Source organism: Choloepus didactylus, chromosome 11, assembly GCF_015220235.1.
Source record: "Choloepus didactylus isolate mChoDid1 chromosome 11, mChoDid1.pri, whole genome shotgun sequence".
Taxonomy (NCBI): domain Eukaryota; kingdom Metazoa; phylum Chordata; class Mammalia; order Pilosa; family Megalonychidae; genus Choloepus; species Choloepus didactylus.
In genome coordinates this window covers 11,811,219-11,830,769 of record NC_051317.1, presented here as the reverse complement: position 1 = coordinate 11,830,769, position 19,551 = coordinate 11,811,219, and the positions used below count along the sequence as shown (strand labels likewise).

Below are 19,551 nucleotides of genomic sequence, written 5' to 3'. Positions count from 1 at the left end.
GAGTGAAGTAAATGAGATCAGTCAGTAAATTTCTTAGCACAGTGGCTGGCATATAGCAAATTCTCAATTAATGTAACTCTACCTAACATAACTGCACAGCTCCCTCTGATTCCTTCTGATGAATAAAATTACTGAATTTTCCTCCTTTTCTTTTTCTGGTAAGGAACATCCCTCCTGCGTAAGTTTTAAATAAGCAAATTAAGTCCTTAAATCATGAATTCAGGAGACAATCAAGTCTCCTGATAGAAAAGTACAGATGAGAATCTTGAAATAAGATGGGTTACAGGAAAGCCAAATAGGTCCAATAATAAAGTTCAGGCTCTAAAAGCTCTCATTATTGGCTCATGCAATAGCAACTCAGGCCCTCCCTAAAAGTCTGCTTGTTTCTAGTTTGTAAACAGTTCTAAGAAGCATAGAAGTTCCTCATTTATAAGCAAAAAGTCTTTCTGGAAGAGCAGATTAGAAGAAAAGGGCAAGTCACTGTAAAAAGTGCTGAAATATCAATGAGAAAAGGTAGAAAAAACATGAACGTTTAAATTTATTTCTTAAAAGAACAAAATTGATTAAAGTAGCATTTTCCAAAGTGAGTTCTTTCTGCAGAATATCTGCAGGTAATAGGCAATGAAAGATTTTCTTGACCAGATATGTATGGAAAACACATTAAAGAAAGTTAAATAGATTACTGTTCTGTATGACTTCACAGAGACTTTAATATATTAATATATATTCTGACTCTCTAAGAAATAAGGGTGAGTAAGCATATTATACTGGGCCTTCCAATCTAACTTGACCACAGAACCCTTTTTTATGGAGCATTCATGGGACTAGCTCCATACAACCTACTGTGGGTTACTCTGGTCTCAGACCTTTGTGCAAAAGATCAAACAGTTCAACACATATCAAAATATGATTAGGGAAATCCCATAAGTATACTGATAATAATCATAATGCTGTCACAGAGAGACACGAAACAGTTAGATTGCCTTTAATGTCATCTTCTAAGAGAAGCAAGCAACTTCAAACCAGCTATTGTACTTTTAGGAATCCAACCTTAGAAATAATCAAAAAGATTCTGTCTGCATGGCTAAGTTTTTTACAAAATTGAAATGCTTATCAACTAAATTTTCATCAGTAAGAAATTGTTTGGATAGATGGTGGTTCAGTCAATACAATGGAATGCTACATAAGTGTTCAAAAGAAAGAGATTGATCAAATGTACTGACAAGAAATCATACACTAAATACATAATTGAGAAAAAAATGCAAATTGTAGAAAAGAATTTAAATAGATGATGATAGACAAATGAATAAATCTGTGCATTTGTATGAATGTGAGTGTGTGTGCCTGTGGATGCATCTGGAGAGCAAGAAGGAAGGCTTTCAATATTTACTGTATGAATTCTGCTCCTAGTTAGAATGTGAATGTTATCAGAGATCTTTTCTCCTGTCTAACAATGACATAAAGCTAGATAAGCCAAAAAATCATATTTTTAAAAACCCATTGCAGAGCTGAGGAAACAAAGGAACCTAAGTGAAACAGAAAAGGATGAGATATTTCCAGGGAAGAAGAGTGCCATCGCTGCTCTCACTCACGAAGGCATGGTGGAAGACGGAGCAAAGCTGCTATAGGTGTGGATGAGAAGACACAAGTTCAGTTTGTAAAAATATTTTCATGGCTACTTGTTGGCTGGCATGACATGTTAGAATCCTGAGCAAATACAAACCAAAGCAGGTCTGCACCCACCCGCCAACTCTTTCCCACAGTGCCTTCACCAGGTACACGGAGTTAGTATGCCAAATCTGAGAGAGAATTCCTTTGAAGAGCACAGCTCTTTCATCAAATGTAAGGCATCAGTATGCTGAAGGCTGGGGGCAGGGCATCAGGGTGGAGAGATTTCACAAGACACAAAAAATATCTGTGGTGCTGGAGAACCAAGAGAAATCTCTACTATCTTCCAAAGCTGAAGACTACTTTATAAAGAAGAGAGCGATTTCCCACAATTTGGAAAGCTGGCATCTGGGCTGTAGAGACTAGAGGGATCTGCAGAGTCTCATTAGTGATCAGATTGCAAGCCCCTATGAAGGGAAAGTTCCAATCCTCCCTCAAAAATTTGAAGCCAGTGGGGAACTAAATCTATCTAGAGCTGCAACAAATTCCAGATCCAGCTCAATTACGGATCAGATGATTAGATTCTTTCAACTTCCCACACCAGCAGTCTGAAGAAGAAGGGATATGCTCTTTTCAAGCATGAATATTTATTTCACTCTATTGTTCATTTTATAAGCAATGTCCAGCATACAACCAAAAATTATGAGACATGTGAAGAAGGAAAAATGTGATTCATAATCAAAAGAAAAATATTACTCAAAAGAAGTGGACCAGATGTTGGAATTTGAAGACAAAAATTTAAAAGAAAATTTAAAATAACTATAATAAAGAATCTAGTTGTGGAAAGTGGACAATGCACAAACAGATGGAGATTTAGCTGAAAATGAAAACTATAAAAAAAGAACCAGATTTTACTTAGCGTGATTTTTGTATCATTTACATTTTGGCTGTGAGAAGATGTGTTTTGAAATAAAAAAAAAAAGTTTTAAAAACACATTTGTAAAAGTTTTCATATAAAGTGGTTAAAGTATAATTTAAATGCTTTAGAGAGAAGCCTCAATCACATGGAAAAACTTTTTTATAGATCTGCACATGCCCTAAGGTTTCTTGGCAATAATGGCTTTTACCATATTTGGGTGCCACCATACAATGAAGCTCACCAGATGGACATCTGAAATTTAAAATGGTGATGAAGCCAACATTTCTTCTAAAAGCCTAGTGTGGGTGGTACACTTCTCAATACCAGCAGTATGGTTCTGGGGGTGGGGAAACTGTCCCCAGGGCATAGGAAGAAGCAGTGTTTTCTCTGGGCAGAGACCTTTTTCACTTCCATGTTTTCAAGGAGAAACAGTGGATTCTTATGCTCCTAGAGAATCATGGGCATGTTTTCCAGTGGCCAAGTTCAGTCTTGGGCCAGATGTAGTAGAAACTAATAAATGTTAATTTAATTTTTTTTTTTTTTTTGATGATACTGTACAAAAGGATGTTGCTTTTTCAGGGCAACATCCTTTATGAAATGCTGATGCTGGAGATAAACATGGATAATACTCAAAAAAGGTGTGAGAGAGAGAGAGAGAGAGAGATATCAGTAGGGTGAGCCACATCTAAGTTAATAGAATGAAATCTTAGTCAGGGTGCTCAAGTGATGATGCATATTCCCAGTTTACAACATGCTTTCAGACAGGCACATATAAGTTCTTATCAGGCAAAAGAAATTCTTTGGTCACACTCCTTGTGCTATATACTTTAGTCATTTTTTTTCACATGTTTTCCAGCCCCAGCTTGGGCTAGTTATCATGATGGAAATTTTCCTTGAGGGCTGACGATCTGTAAGACCTCAGAACCATCAATTCTCCTTAAGGGTGATGGCCAGAACAAGCTTAGTCTGTAGGCGTCTCAGGGCACCCCTTGACCAGAAGTTTGTGGCTGCCTCTGTCAACACCTCCACCCTCTTAGGCCCTTACAGGAGCACAGGAACCTATTTTGTGTGTTACCTCAAAACTGAAAATCAAACTTTTCCTCAAAACCCAAGTGACAGCTGAGATACCGAAGGTCTTCTGAATGTGTGGTCAGTGGGAGTTTATCCAAAAGAATTGTGGTAGAGCTGAGGGAGAGATAATTCCTCAGCAAGATTTTTTCATTCTGTGAGAGTCTGTTTCTCACACCTTGGATTAAGATGTGGCAAGAAAAACAATTTGAGATTGAGAGGGTGGGGGGGCGGAAATTATAGGGTTGAGTTGTCACTTCATATTCCAGGAAACAGTAGCTCATAAATGCACTGTGCTTGCTGAAGAGGAAGTAGAGATTGATAGCTTGTGGGGGTTTCTTGTTGGAAGGGATGATAAGCTTTTGCCTATCAGTCACCTGAAGGGGGACAGGGTGTGGAAAATGACAAGTAGAAATGGCAGGAGGAGCTTATGGTCAGCTCTCCCTGCAGCCCAGGGTTTTAGAGAACATGTTGTTCTCTGGGACCTCCAATTTGCTTCTGAAATAAGCTCATGTGCTATATTTGGATCTTGACACACTGGCTGGAATCCAGCTTATTTCTCTCCTCAGAAGGTAAGGATGAAGGCAATCTTGGGGCATGCACAGTATTGTGAGGCTAAATATTACCACACCATTTTCGACCAAAGAGTCTTTTCATCTTACTGATTCCAAATCCCTGTCTGTAAAGCAGCTATTGTCTACACTGTATTTGGAGAATGTCTAAAAAGGCAATTGGGCATTGGCTTATGGTGTTTGTGTTTGGCTTCTATGTAATTTTTTAAAAATGCTTTGCAAATGTGCAAAAAAGAACTACCCTTCTGGGGTAGTCAGAACTTATATTTGATTAAATCGGTACATTTCTGGTGTCCTAGATATCATTTCAATCACAGTGGAAATAAACCAATAAGACCAATATAGATATGTGGATATGTGACAAAGAGCCAAGCTTGTTTGTTGTTCTGTTTTTTCAAATGTGATATTTAATCTTTTGTAGGGCTCATTCTTCAAGTTTGGTTCTGACTGCTAATATCCCTGGAGGAGGAATGCAAACCATTTCAAAACTATTGGGCAATTGAACCTAGGATGACCCCCAAACCTTATAAATTTATGACTCATCAATAAAGATTTTAAATTCCTAGGGAACAAGGCAACATATCTCCATTCTAGCCTCTACAGATGCTTGTACATGGTAAGCATGCTATAATCAAGTTCTGAGAGAATGACATATTTGTGGAATGAGAACCATGTGCTCATCAATATGCTAGTTACTATACTAGATCAAAAGAGATAGAGTCCTTTTGCTTATAACTTCTCTGGCCTAGAATATTGTCATGCATACCCTTCTAACTCTACTTGTCCTTTACATTGCTCCTCCACAGTTATTTTCCTAAAGCCCTGCTCTCATTGCATTATTCTTCACATCCTACATTCTTTCCATTGCTTATTGAATAGAATCCAAATAACACCCTCTGTGAACTAGTTTCAAACTATCTTTGCTTCCTCAGCTCTTACCAGCGCAGCAGACAAATCACTTTCACCCACAGGATTTTTAGCAAGTTCAGGGAATCATATGTTTGCTCACTCTGCTTCCTCTGACTGTATCCATCCATATTCCTTGAGGCGGAGATTAAATACCACCTCTTCCAAGAATCCTTCCTTCATACCCCATCTCTGTCCATCATGTTCTCCTTCCTTTTGTATTGTATAATGCCATCATTCTTTGCTGGTTTTTCCTGAACTATGAGTTTATGTCAATAGACTCATCTGGAGTGATCAAACATTCCCTTCTCAAGCTGAAAATCTCTTCCTTTGATGTTGCACTCTTCTTTTCCTTAAGGATTTTGCAATACAACAGCTCTTTGCAGAAATCATTATTTGGCTTCTAGGTGAATGGATTCACTGTCTTATCACATATCCAGGCAATCAAGTCTTTCCACCTCATCAGTTAGTCTATCATGCTTTGTCATCATTGCTGATTACATTCGTCCGATGCTACAAGTTGTTTGGCTGTTCTAAGGAAGAGTTTTGTGGGCATTTCTTTTTCTAAATAGAAAAGTCTTAAAAGCAGAGATCAAAATTAATGACTATAAATGTAGGTGGAGTGGGTCATCTATATATTGTTACTACCACTATTTAGCATTACTCTTATTAAAGAATACAGAAGATTTAGCTGTAAGAATGTTCTTCACAGAATCATAAAAGCTTTGAGGTCAGGGGATACATTTTATTCCTCTTTATACCCCCTTAGTACCTAGGACTGTGGCTGGAACATAGCAAGAGCTTGTTAAACATTTTTTTCAATGGAAACATTTCTGAATGGGAAACTAATGTTAGTGTTTCTTATCCCAAAATGTTACCATTTTATTTCTTGAGAAAGACTAAACAGAGTTTCTAAAATATGATAAAGGTCTCTCTAACAAGATATGTTTTTTTTTTTTCAGTAAATTCACAGCAAAAGTAACACATTTTTGATGCTAGCCATTAAAATATCATTTAGTGGTAGTTCTCCACTCTCAAGTTAATCATCCTTAGCGAAGAAGCCGTCCTATAGAAAATACAGGCACTGCCTTCAGAGCAGAAATGTAAATAGCCATAATTTACCCCCTGTTTTCAAATATAGTACCATCTGGCTTATCTTTTAGCCCTGGAGAACCATTTTTAGAATTACTTCCCCTTTCTTACCCTAGAGATATTCTTGAACTCATCATTAGCTCACATTAACCATTACTGTTCCTAGAGGTATTTATTACCCCATAGATGTTCAAGCAAGATTATTGGAGCCAACTTTTTTCATACCAAGATTCTGCAATGTAGTCATAGATTGGGAGTACCATTTGGGATTGGGCTTTCACTCAGACTTTCACCAGAATTATAAGATTGAACTGGAATTTAAAAGCACACTCCAGTTGCCTTTTCATCCGGCGCACATTTTAAAGCCCCAGGTTACTGAATCATATCTCATCAATGCATGATGTTTCTCTTCTCTGCTTTATGTAGCATGAAGTTGGCAAATTGTATGGGACAGATGATGCTAGACTTTTGTTCTGGGGGTCTCTCACATTGTACAGATTTTACTTGTGGGTTCAGAATGGCCCCTTATCCTAGAGTCCTTTTAGGGTGGACCAGGGAACATAAGAAAACAGGCCTATCTACACCATCAAATAAGATGTGGATGCATTTTTCAAATGGTGGTGTGGAAGCAGCCTAGAGAAAAACCTCAACAGACAGGGTACCTGGTTATCAGGAAGGCTCAGCCACTTGCATTTTCATTGCCAAATTAACTTCCCAGTTCAATTCTCTATTTGAGATCCTTAATACAGTCAATCTAGGCTTTCTTTAGCTGGAGAGCATTTTAATGATACCAAAAAACCACTGAAAATGTCTTCTTTAGTTGAAGGGACTGTTCAAATATTTTTGCTTGGCCTTTGGAATCTATCTGTGACCTATATTGATAATGTCAAGTAGTGGCAAATGTTTTGAAGAAAATTCTAGCAGGATAAGGGATTAGACATTGATGTGACAGTGATTTTTTAAATAAGGAGATCAGGGACCCTTTTGAGGTAGAGATGAGATTTGAGCAGTGACTAGGATGACGCGAGGGAGAGCAGAGTGTAAATATCTTGAGAAAGGACATTTAGATAGAGGAAATTCAAGTGTAAAGGTGCTGAGCAGGGAATATGTTTGCGGAAAAGCAAAAAGGCATGTTGCTGGAGTTCAGTGAGTAGGGAATGGTAGGAAAAAACCTCAGGGAGACAGTCAGAAGCCAGGTTATGGAGGGGCTTGTGAACCATAGCAAGGATACTGGATTTTATTCAGAGAAGGGGAAGTTGTTGAAAGTTTTGCAGTAGTAAATTCTTAAAACAAAGGGGAATTAAGGACACTATAAAGGTATAAAGCTGAACACTAAAAAAAAACAACCACAAAACTTCATAAATACTCAAAGGTAAAAAAAAGAAAAACAAAGAAGACATACCAAATAGAGAAACACAGTGATATAATATAATTCAGCAATTACAATATAAGACAGACTTCAGTCAAGCATACAAGTCATATCAATAAACATGAATAAGCTTACTCAACTACTAAAATAAAAAGATTCTCAAATTGGCCCACTAAGCAAAATGCATCTCCAAGCTATATATAAGATACACACCTAAAAACAGTTATTCAAAAAGGCTAAAAATAAAGGAATGGACAAAGATCAACCAGGAAAAAGGAAAGACTAAGAAAGCCACGATTGGAATCCTCCTATGAAACAAAGTAGAATTCAAACCAAAAGCATTAAATGAGGTGAAATTACAGAAGTATTTCATATTGCCAAAAACCACATATCAAAATGAAAATACAACAAAAACTCATAGCATTCATATACACAAATAATAGCCAATTCAAAGATATAATGAATGAGAGTATCCTATTAATAATAGCAACAAAAAAGAGACAATATTTAGGAATAAACTTAACAAAATATATGAAGAAAACTGTAAACACTTCCCAGAGCCATACACGTAGATTTGAACAGGTGGGAAGACAGTCCTTGTTTTTGGGTAAGAGGCCTCAACATAGTCAAGATATCATTTTCCCCTATGTTTATTTATAAATTTAATGTGACCCCCAACAAAAAATACTAACAAGCTTTGCTAATGAGCTAGATATATTGAGATTACAGTTCATATGGAAAAAGAAATAAACAAGAATAGGTATGAAAACTGAAAAGGAAGAGCTATGTAGACACTGTAAACCTATGGATACTGATACTATAAATCTTTAAAATTAAAACAGTGTGGTTGATAGTAGCTCACAATGAGATAGATAGGCCAAGGGAACAGAATACAGACCTATCAAAAGCTAGTATATGATGAAGGTGGTATCTCAAGTCACTGGGGAGAAAGATGGTTTTTTAAACAGTGATGTTGGGACACTATATAACCACTTTGAAAAAAAGATAAAATTAGATCTATTCCTCATATCATATACAACAAGAAACTTTAAATGGGTCAGAAATCCAAATGTGAAAACTAAATCTTTACCAGTAGTGGAAGAAAATACAGGTGAATTCCTTTATAATCTGAGTTTAGGGAAATGTTTTTAAACTATGCCTAAACAATCCAGATGTGATAAATAAAGGACTGATAAACTGATTATATATGGCAAAAAGACACCATAAGTAAAATCAAAAGAGGAATGACAAGCTGGGAGGAAATATTTGCAGTGTATATCACAGATAAAGGGCAAATATCCCTAAAACACAAAACCTTTCAACACCTGTAGGGAAGAAAGTACCAATAATTCTAAAAAAAAAATGGGCAAAAGTCATACTTAGGCAACCTACAAAAAGATATAAACATGGACCTTAAACATACAAAAAGATATCTCAACTCATATTAAGATAAATGCAAGTTAAACCCCATGGAGATACAGTATCTTAGTCATCAGACTGGCAACAATTCAAAAGCTCCACAAAACATTCTGTCAGCAGGACTGTGGTAAAGCAGGTAGTCTTACATATTGTGGCAGGAATGCAACATGGTATAATCCTTACTGAGGGGATTTTGGCACCAGCTAATAAAACTACAATCTGTCTATACTTTGACCCGCAATTCCACATCTACAAAAATCCATATGCTCAAAGATATTTATTGCAGCATCATTTGTAGGAAATTATCTAAATATTTAAGCATAAGACATTGGTGAACAAGCTATGGTACATAGATTCAATGGAGTACTATGCAGCAGTAAACAAAGAATGAAGGAGATCTCTATGAAAAAATGTGAAATTTTCTCTGGGAGATATTGTTAAATTAAAAAGGAAAATTGCAAAAGAGCTTGCATTTTAAATTGTGTGAAAGAAAGAAGGGGAATAAGGGAACGCGTATATCTGCTAATCTTTACAAAAAGAAACACAGGAAGAATAAGCCAGGAAGCAATAAAGTTGGTTACCTACAAGGGATAGAGGAGTATGAGATGGAAGGAACATGGGAGGCAATGACACATTTCTGAGTACATCTTTTTATATAGCTTTGATTTTTACAGTTATGTTAATGTTCTACATATTCAAAAAGTAAAATCAATAGGATGGGAAGGAGGAAAACTTAAAATTAAAGCAAACTGAAAACAAATGAAGTCAATTGTATGTTGAATAAATAACATAATCACAAGAAAGGGGAAGTGAAGAAAAACTAATCCAATTAATTTATGAACAGAGTATTTGACTGTATCCTCTTAGTCTTGCATATGGTAGTGATGACGAACTACAAATCCTGAACTCTTCAAAATTTTTTGACAGATTTATTGAAGTATAATTGATGTACAATAAACTGCAGATATTTAAAGTGTATAACTTGATAATTTTTGACACACACATATATACACATACACTTGTGAAACAATCACTATCATCAAGATTGTAAACAATCATAATCAAGATTATGAGCATATCCATCCCTTCCAAAATGGCTGCATGCCCCTTCGTAATCCGTCACTCCCTCTCTATGGCCCCATTTCTGGGGCCTGCTTTTTGTAATGATAGATTGTTTATATTCTCTAAAATTTTATGTAAATTGTATCATACACTATATGTTCCTTTTTATTACAGGCTGATTTTTTATCAACACAATAGCAACAAGGCTAAAACTAAATATTTCCAAGTAAAACCTTGAGATTTATAACGAGGGTGATACATCATGACCAGGTAGCAAGTATTACAGGTATCAGGATAGTTTCAAGTTAAGAAAGCATCTAATATATTTCAACACATTAACAGGGCAGAGAGAAAGAGAAAGAGAGGGAGAGAGAGAGAAGAGTCACATGATCACTCAATAGAAGCAGCTGTGGATATATGTGGGATCCAGTTAAGGGAAAGTGAGTTGGGAACACATTTAATGTGAACTTAGGGAGATATTTTTACATGGTTTATGGTCACCCCTGTGTACAGTTAATTGCTAGCTGCTTTAGGTTTGGAATGGCTTCTGGATATATTTAGATGGCAACACAAAACAAAAGGGAAAATCCAATAAAGCTCTTACTAAGCCACTACCTCCAAGACATTGAGGACAAAGCAATTATGAGTTTCACCAATGCAAAAAATATCTAAAGTCACTTACTGTATAACTTGAAATGTCCTGAAAATTTGCAGTTCATTTGTGAAAAAAATCTGATAGAGTTATTACCAAATTTGACAAGCTGTGAACTTTAAGAAACTTTTCTAATCTTTCTATATATTTCTAGAAAACAAGTTTTGATCAAGCAACCAAGAAGAAATACAGAATAATCTCCCTATTTTCTCTATAGAAAGTGATAATACAAATTTTTTCTCATATGAAGAAGCAATCCAAGATATGCAGATTAAAAGTGTAAGAATGGAATATTGTAGGGGTGTGACAGGCAGTGAATTCTTAAGATTTTTCTCAATTTTTCTTGGTTTGGTGATATTTGGAATTATTTTTCAGCTTTGAAATTTAGTAGTTTGCTGTGATTTATTTTCTCATTTTCAATAATTATTCCTTCTTAAACTTAATTTTGTATTTATGCTTTATTTTTTCTTAAGTAGGGACTTAAGAAAGTTGAATTAAGCAGGACAAAACTTGGAGCTGCTTGTGCCTGCTAGAATGGCTAACATTAAATACTAAAATGACTGAATATTAAGTTTAGTAAGAATGTGGAAAAACTCTCATACAAACCTGACAGAAATGTAAATTAGAATGACCACTTTGGAAAACTATGTAGCAGTATCTATTAAAACTGAAATATATCCTATGACTTAGCACTTCCACTGTTTAATATATATCCAACAGAATTGCATATATATGTGTTCTAAAAGATATGCTCAAAACTGTTCATAGAAGCGTTATTCATAATAGCCCTTAATTGGAAATTACCCAAATTCTGACAAACACATTCCAGAACACATAAAAAAAGATGTGGCATATTCACACAATAGAAAACCAAACAAATGAAAATAAACAAATGGCCAGTGTATACAAGAAATTTCATGGACCAATTTCCCAAACTTTCTCAATCCTCTTACTGTCTCAGTTATTCTTTCACAAAAATATCTTTTTATGCCAAAAGAAATATCTAACAGTTCCATTTAGTAAGCAGTTAGATCCCAAAAACGTAATAAATCTTTGCATCATAACAATTTAGCAGCCATCTAAAAAGATACAAATAAATTGAAAGAAAACAGTATTTTAATTTCATTTTTAAGTAAAACAATAACTTACTAAAGGATGTGTGTGCCTTTTGAGCCCTGAACAATCAAATCTTGGTATCAGATTGGATACTGCCACTTCATTTACTGCTCCACATTGGTTTTCTGCATGTACTTGCTTTTATTCAGAGCTACCCTCAAAAACTCAGTGTTGCAAAAATAGGACATCATCAAAAAGAATGTAGTACAATCTAACATTGAAACTGAACTATCAGGAGCTATCAGTTTGTTCAGTGTTGGACAGATATTGAATATTACTATGTTTCTTTAAAAATTTAAAATATCTTTCACTGCCTCTGCAAGCTCATTGTAGTGCCCAGGGATGCTTTGGCACACAGTTTGGGAACTGCAACTGTAGATACTACATCGAGCAATAAAACCAGACACAAAGGAATATATGATTTCAAAAACAGGAAAATTACATCCTTGGCATTAAAAATTGGGATTGTGGTTATGTTGGGTGAAGAGGGAGAGGACCGTGAAGGGGAAGATCTGCATCAGGATCTTCTGGAAAGCTGATAACATTATATTTGTTATCCAAATGGGGGTTACATGAGAGTGTTCCCATGTTATAATTCATCAAGCTGTACACAAGATTAGTCCATTTTGTGTGTGTGTGTGTGTGTGTGTGTGTGTAAGTTATATATCATTAAAAAGGTTTGTTAGTAAAACCAAACCATCCTAAACAAAAAAATGTATAAATATTCCACCTTGCTCATGAAGGCCTCTCTGAAATTCAAGCCAAATTAACCATTTCTCCCTTTGTCTTCCTTCAGAGCAATATCCACTATTTGGCTTACATGTTGGCATCTCTGGCTTGACGGTGAGGAGACTTTTGGAAGAGAGGGTGTGCCAGTTTGCATGTATTGTGTCCCCCAAATGCCATTATCTTTGATGTAGTCTTGTGGGGCAGATTAGATTTGCTGATTAGATTTGCTTGGAATGTGCCCCACCCAGCTGTGGGTGATGACTCTGATGAGATATTCCCATGGAGGCGTGGCCCCACCCATTCAGGGTTTCACTTGATTAGTGGAGCCATATAAATGAGCTGACTCAAAGAGAAGGAACTCAGTGCAGCTGTGAGTGATGTTTTGAAGAGGAGCAAGCTTGCTAGAGAGGAACATCCTGGGAGAAAGCCATTTTGAAACCAGAACTTTGGAGCAGACACCAGCCACGTGCCTTCCCAGCTAACAGAGGTTTTCTGGATGCCATTGGCCATCCTCCAGTGAAGGTACCCGATTACTGATGTGTTACCTTGGACACTCTATGGCCTTAAGACTGTAACTGTATAGCCAAATAAACTCCCTTTTTATAAAAGCCAATCCTTCTCTGGTGTTTTGCATTCCGCAGCATTAGCAAACTAGAACAGAGGGACTGTGTCTCACTTATCTCTAATTCCCTACTGCTTCAAACATGATAACATGGACAGTGGTTAATAAATGTTTTAAATAAAAAAAAAAAACTAAGTGTACTGACAGACTCTGGTACACACTATTTTTTTCCTCATCAGTAATAAAATCTTAAGCAATATTGTTCGTATCAAACCTCTACAGTCTTCCTTTTTAAAATTCTCTATTGTTTTATGGATATTCATTTCTAATCTCTGAGGAAAATAAATTCTTCAAGGCAAGAGGAGACATATAAACACATTCCCTTCTCTTTAAGAATTTGCTTATAATATATCCTAGAGTTTCAGTGTTATTCAAAGCTTAGTTCATGGGCCACTGTCAGTCTGCGAACTGTTCATTACTTGTTCACAATAAGTTAAGTACAGAGATTGAAAATAAGTGTTTAGAAATGGGTACATCAATTTGACCCATTTTGATATCCAAGGGTGTGATCAATTAACTCACCTTGTTGAGGGTACATACCAATTTGGATATTTTCAAATTTGTGTGATGAGTTGTGTATAGCACAAACAGGTACTGCATGGTATGCATCGCAGAACTAGATATTGGTCCAAGATGGATTGGACAAAAAGACAAACAAACAAACAAAACAAAACAAAACAAAACAAAAAACCTGGTCCTTCTCCAAAGATTTAGAAGCTCTCCTACTGATAATTAGAGCTGGAAAAGACCAATCCCATTATTTTACAAATGAGGAAACTGAGACCACTTAGCTCTTTATGGTCAAACTAGTTTGCCAAGCTAGTGGTCTTTACCGTATGTGGCAATAAAATCAATATTTTTATTGCTATTATTACTAATAGCAGCAACAGTAGCTACTATTATACATATACAGTGCTCATTAGGTATAAAATTGCCATGTTTATAGGTCAAAAATCATCAAGCATCTGCATTTATACACAAGTTATACAAAATGCCAAAAACAATGTCAAGCATTTTTAAGCCTTAGAGAAGAGGCTTCTGGAGTCAAACTACCTGGGTTCCAATTTTGGCTTGACTGCTTCCTGCCGTGCAATGTTTGGTAAATTAGTTAGGTTCTCTGTGGGTAGGTTTCCACATCCATAACATGGAGATAATAATAGCATCTGCCACAAAGATTTATTGAGGTTTAAATGGTCCTACACACATGAAGCCTGTGGAACAACACCTGGTAAGTAGTAGATGGTCAGAAAATATCAGCTGTTCTGGTTATTACCTACATCATTTCTGTCATTAGTTCTCAGAAGAGTCTTTTGAGGTAAGAAGATTTTAATCTCATTTTCTAGATGAGGAAACTGGAGCTCAAAGAGATAGTGACTTCAATTTTGTCCAACTTCAAGCACATTCCCTGCACCTCTCATAGTAACTTTTAATTAGGTACCTGCTCAATTGAGTCAAATGGTCCCACTGGGGGTTTCATCAGAACTGCCAATATTGGAGTCAATCTAGCTTCTGGGACTCTTTAATCATAATCATGTAAAAGAAAGTGAAAGCTAACTTTTTTTCCTAATGAAGACACGTGACTTTCACCATTTTTTCTTGTTTTAGGTCTCCAGATTGACAAAAATGCTACAAGCAATAAAAAAGCTGATGCTACAACAGCTGAATTCATAATGGTGCAATCTTTTAGTGACCCCTTGTGTTTGGCTTTCACTAGCCAAAGGGCCCCCAAACAGGAGTCAGCACCAGCCCCTAGAATGCTGAGATGGGAAATTTCCATGGGATACCTGCTGGCTACAACCCACACTGTTAGACTTGGTCAGTGTTTTGTCTAAGACAAAAGAAAAACTGTCTTTTCTTTTTCTCCCTGAATAGAATAAATAGTCAAGATCTAAGTGAATTTTTCAGATTTTCTATTCCATCAAGTTCACTTGATAGCAGAGGACAAACTGCCTTTCAAATTCTATAAGCTAACGCATCAGCAATTCAAAAGGGAAAACGAGGGTTATTAAGTAGGAACAAGTCTCTCAGAATATATTTACACTAACTCATGGAAACTATTGTCCTCAGAAACCTCCATAACAATCTATTTTCTAGTCTCAGTATTGCTTTAAGTTTGACAGATGATAATAAAATACAATGAAATTACCTTTGAGCTCTGAAATGTACATCAGCTCCCACATTCCTCCTGATTTTTTTTTTTTTTCCCCCAACACAGCTCATTCACTTTCAATATTATTCCAAAGCACTCAAGTTTTATGTCTGGGGAACAGAGCTACTTATGCCCAAGCTGTACTTATGGAGAGGTAGAGAATACAGAATTTATTGTTTATGTATGTGTGTGCATATGTATACATACTTATGCATTTACTTATTTAAATAGATATCAGTTAGGAACTGGAAGGGGATTTTGAGATCAACAATCTCCTTTACCCCTTTCTTACAAATGAGGAAACTGAATGCCAGAAAGAATGCTTTGCTGTAGGCCACACAGCAAACTGGCTTCAAGAGAAGGGAAAACTTACATAACAAGGTAAGTATTTACCATATCCTGAGGATTGTAGCAAGCATTTTCCATACATAGTTCTCATACTATTTCCATGGTATCAGTATATCATCCCCATTTGAAAGATGAGAATACTGAAGGGTGAGAATATTGAGGCTGAGAAAAGTAGCACAGCTAATTAATGACACAAATGGAATTAAAGTGCTGGGCTTTTTCTTCTAAGACCAGCATTTCTCCAAGTTCATTCACTGCCATATCAATGATATAGCTTTTACTACACTCACAAACCAATTGTATTATTTTTTGCTTAAATTTTCTTTAAATCGACAAATGTAAACATTTATAAAGGAAATTTTTTATCAGCATTTAAATGGAAAATGAGTGTAATGTGACATAAATTGAAGATAGCAAAGATACCAAAACATCACCAAATTCTAGCTAGATCCTCCTGCCTTCTGAAGTCACAGAATTTGCGTCCTACTCTTTTGTTTGAAAGGATATTAGTAATGGTTAGAGAGGTAGTCAAGGCCTATTAACATCTGAGACTTAAGGATTTCAAGAGAATAGGCAGACAGTGTTCACTACGTGATTCAGCTATTCGACACCACCTCCGAATGGAACCTAAGGTAACCTTTGTGCAACCTAAAATTATTTTGATTACTGTCTTGGTACTTGTCTCTCACTTTGAGAAACACTGGGTACATAAAACAGCCGGGCAAATTCTCCAAATCATGGTTATCTAACTCCAGTGAGTATTGGAACCACCCGAAAGCTTGTTAAAAACACAGATTATCCAGTCTTCCCCCAGAGCTTCTGGCCCAGCTTGTCTGGGATAGGGCCAGAGATTTGCATTTCTAACACGTTCCTGAGTGATGCTGATGCAGCTGTCCCAGGAGCCACATTTTGAGAACCACAGCTCTGAGTTATACTGAGGAGGAGAGTTAGAGAACATATCAAGGCACGTGTGTGAAAATTTCACCTTCACGCTTGCTGGTGATTGCAAGGATCCGAAATTTTCATTTAATCAAGCAGATGAGGCAAAAAAGCACTCAATCTATCTTCGTGTTCCTATACCGTTTCTTCAGTCTAGTGAGTTTGCATTTATCCTACACTACACCAGAGCAGCCTGTGAAAACCCTGGCTAAGGGAGAAAAGTACCATCTTCCAAATAATATACGTTGTTTGCAGGCTGCTGAATTATCTGCAAGGCTCCCTGCATTGGCAACAGCCTCCAGTGATTACAGATATTGAAAGCAGAAAATGAGATCCTCCTTCTTTCCTCCAGACATTAAGATACCTATAACATTTTAAAAATGTCATGATGGTTAATACGCCTTCTCAACTGGTTCCAATTAATAGTAATGACTAATAATTATTAAGTGCCTCCTGGAAGCCAGTCATTGCATCGTACTAGGTGATTACAAGTGCACACACATACATTCTCTCAATATTAGGATGTGAGAGACTATATAGTTTGCTTATGGTCACACAATTATTAAGAAGTAGAATTGGGATTCAAATCCAAGTTTGATTCCAAAGCCCTTGATTTTTCTACTAAACCATACCACTGCTATTGTTACTACCCAACTTACTCCCTTTCTAAATAAAAGTGTATTTTGTACAGAACTAAAAGGTGAGGAGAAAGGGCTCTAGAGGCTTCAATTTTTTCAAAGAAAGGATTTTAAAACAATGTCACCAGAAAAGGAGAAATCAGTGATATTTAATAAGCAATGAGGATAGAGCCTCCTAGGTTCAATCAAGGAATTCAGAATTTCTGGCTAAGTTTTATTTTAAGCAAGTGGTAATGTGAATAGAAATGGTCTCACAGATCCAACCTGTTTTAGTTTACTTTTGCATTAAGAATGATATTTTTATTCCCTTCTGAGATGGCAGGGACCATTTGGAGAACAAGTGTTGTAGAAGAACCAACAATAGATCAAGTGCCATAAGCCTTGACTTTTGGACCTTGTTCTGTCTCAGTAACTCAGACTTCATATCTCTGGGTTCCAGATTCACCATCTGTACACTAGGCAGCTGGGCTAAGCTCCCTTGCTAGCTCTGCCTTTGAGAATGGCAGTCTCTGCAACTGGATGTATTAGAACCATATGTCTCTAAAGATAACACCCATCTTTTAGCATAAGGGGAATATAATTTGATTGCACACTTGGCATGTGAGTTTCAACCTTCATTTTCTCAACAGGTAATTAATCTGTCCATATGTGAGGTCACCTGGCCACATTCTTTGGGAAATACACAGTGACAAATCTCAGGTGAGATCCTGAACCCCTCAAGGTGGTACTGCTTATGACTTAAATCTGTATAAAATAGAGGTTTTAGAGATTAATTCTATGATAAAGTTTTAAAAAGTCTTCAATGGCAATGAAATGACATATTCAGTAGGTGTTATTAAGAGTAATTATTGTAACATCTAAAAAGAAAATAACATCTGTGATTTGCCTGATTAATGGCTGAACGTAACAGTGCATCTGTTAAAGGAATAACACTCCTAGTATTCTACTTTTGTAAAGTCTGGAAACAGAGAAGTGGCTTTTGGAGAAGAAAGGGGCAAGTTGCCAGATTGGCTATTGGAGGTCAAGCTCCTTCTCAGAGTTTCTGAATTCTCTCCTGGCTACCTTAGCTGGAATTGTGTAGCAAGTTCATTGGACAAATGAGTCGCACAAAGTAGATGAACTTTGCAGGCCAAACAACTAGCTGCTCAGGGTGAAGTTTTAATTAAAAAAAAAACAACAAAAAAACCTTTTCACCTTGGGGCTGGGAATGTTGTTACCCCAGCCCTAATCAGTGTACCAAAGTAGGTTTGTACTAAATTGTGTTAATCATGGACCTAATTACATCCATGGAGCTCTTTCTGGAGAGTGCAAACACAGTTTTCTTTAAGCACTAGTTTTCTTTTCAAGTCAAAGAAAAACCGTTTTTCGACCGGAACTTGAAAACCACTGCAATATGCCCACTTCAGAGTTTATCTAGATGAAATTGGGAGAGCATATAATTATTTCACTCTCTTCCTCAAAGCCATAGCTGCTTTTTGCTTTGAGAGCAAGGCACTAACTCCGTCTGCTTCCTCAGGCTGCACTGGATGCACACAGGATACATTATTTATCATAAAATGCATTCAGATGCATTCCGACTGCAAGCTCTGCTGCATAAGAAGGTAGCATTTGCCATTAACTTATCATAATGAAATCAACTGAAGAAAAATACAACATTCTGTTAGAAAAGGGATCTGCTTCTTGCACCCAGCAAGCCAAATGAAATTTCAGATGCAGTATAAAGGACAGCTGTTATATCCTGGGCATGATTCAAAACTTAGAATCAATGATCATAGGAGGCGATCATTCCCCCATTATATAGGAAGGGCGATGCTGCTTTTACTTACCCCAGCAAAGCTGACGTCCCTACTGAGCAGGCTCCATTAGAAGCTACGGAAAGCAGAGCTTGAAAGTGGCAATGTTTCTCTTGTGCAGCTCAACTAAAAGATCTTTTCTCTTCCCTAAGGCATTTTTCATTTCTCTGATTAGATCTGATAATATCAAGGTAAGGCCTTAAGCTAACGCTCACTTATTAACTTAGAGAAGACGATGGACTGGAAGAAACAATTGTGATCAAGAAGGAAAAGGGGGGAAAGCCACCTCGCTAGACCACGAGTAAAGGAGAAGAATAGCAAGCCTGTGATCACAGGCCCAACTATGAACAGTGAAAGCAGTGTTCTTGGTTGTCTGCACACTTACACAGCACCATCACTGTTAGACATGGTTCTTGAACAAATTTCTTGTTTCTGTGAATCAATGAGCCGGAATTATAAAAATTCATTAGCAATTTTATTCTTTGTACATGGTACGAAAATGACTTTGTCCATTTACCTTTTGCAAAGCATGTAATTAATCATGAGACAA

At 36.6% G+C, this 19,551-nt stretch overlaps 1 protein-coding gene across 1 annotated transcript in view; it reads right to left on the bottom strand.

Annotated features, from left to right (window-relative positions):
- The window catches only part of ATP10B (ATPase phospholipid transporting 10B (putative)), a 242,972-nt gene extending 223,683 nt beyond the window's left edge, over positions 1–19,289 (bottom strand). The window contains 1 exon segment of the mRNA XM_037799283.1: positions 19,035–19,289. The gene's annotated coding sequence lies outside the window, so the exon portion shown is untranslated.
- Positions 19,290–19,551: the final 262 nt, after the last annotated feature.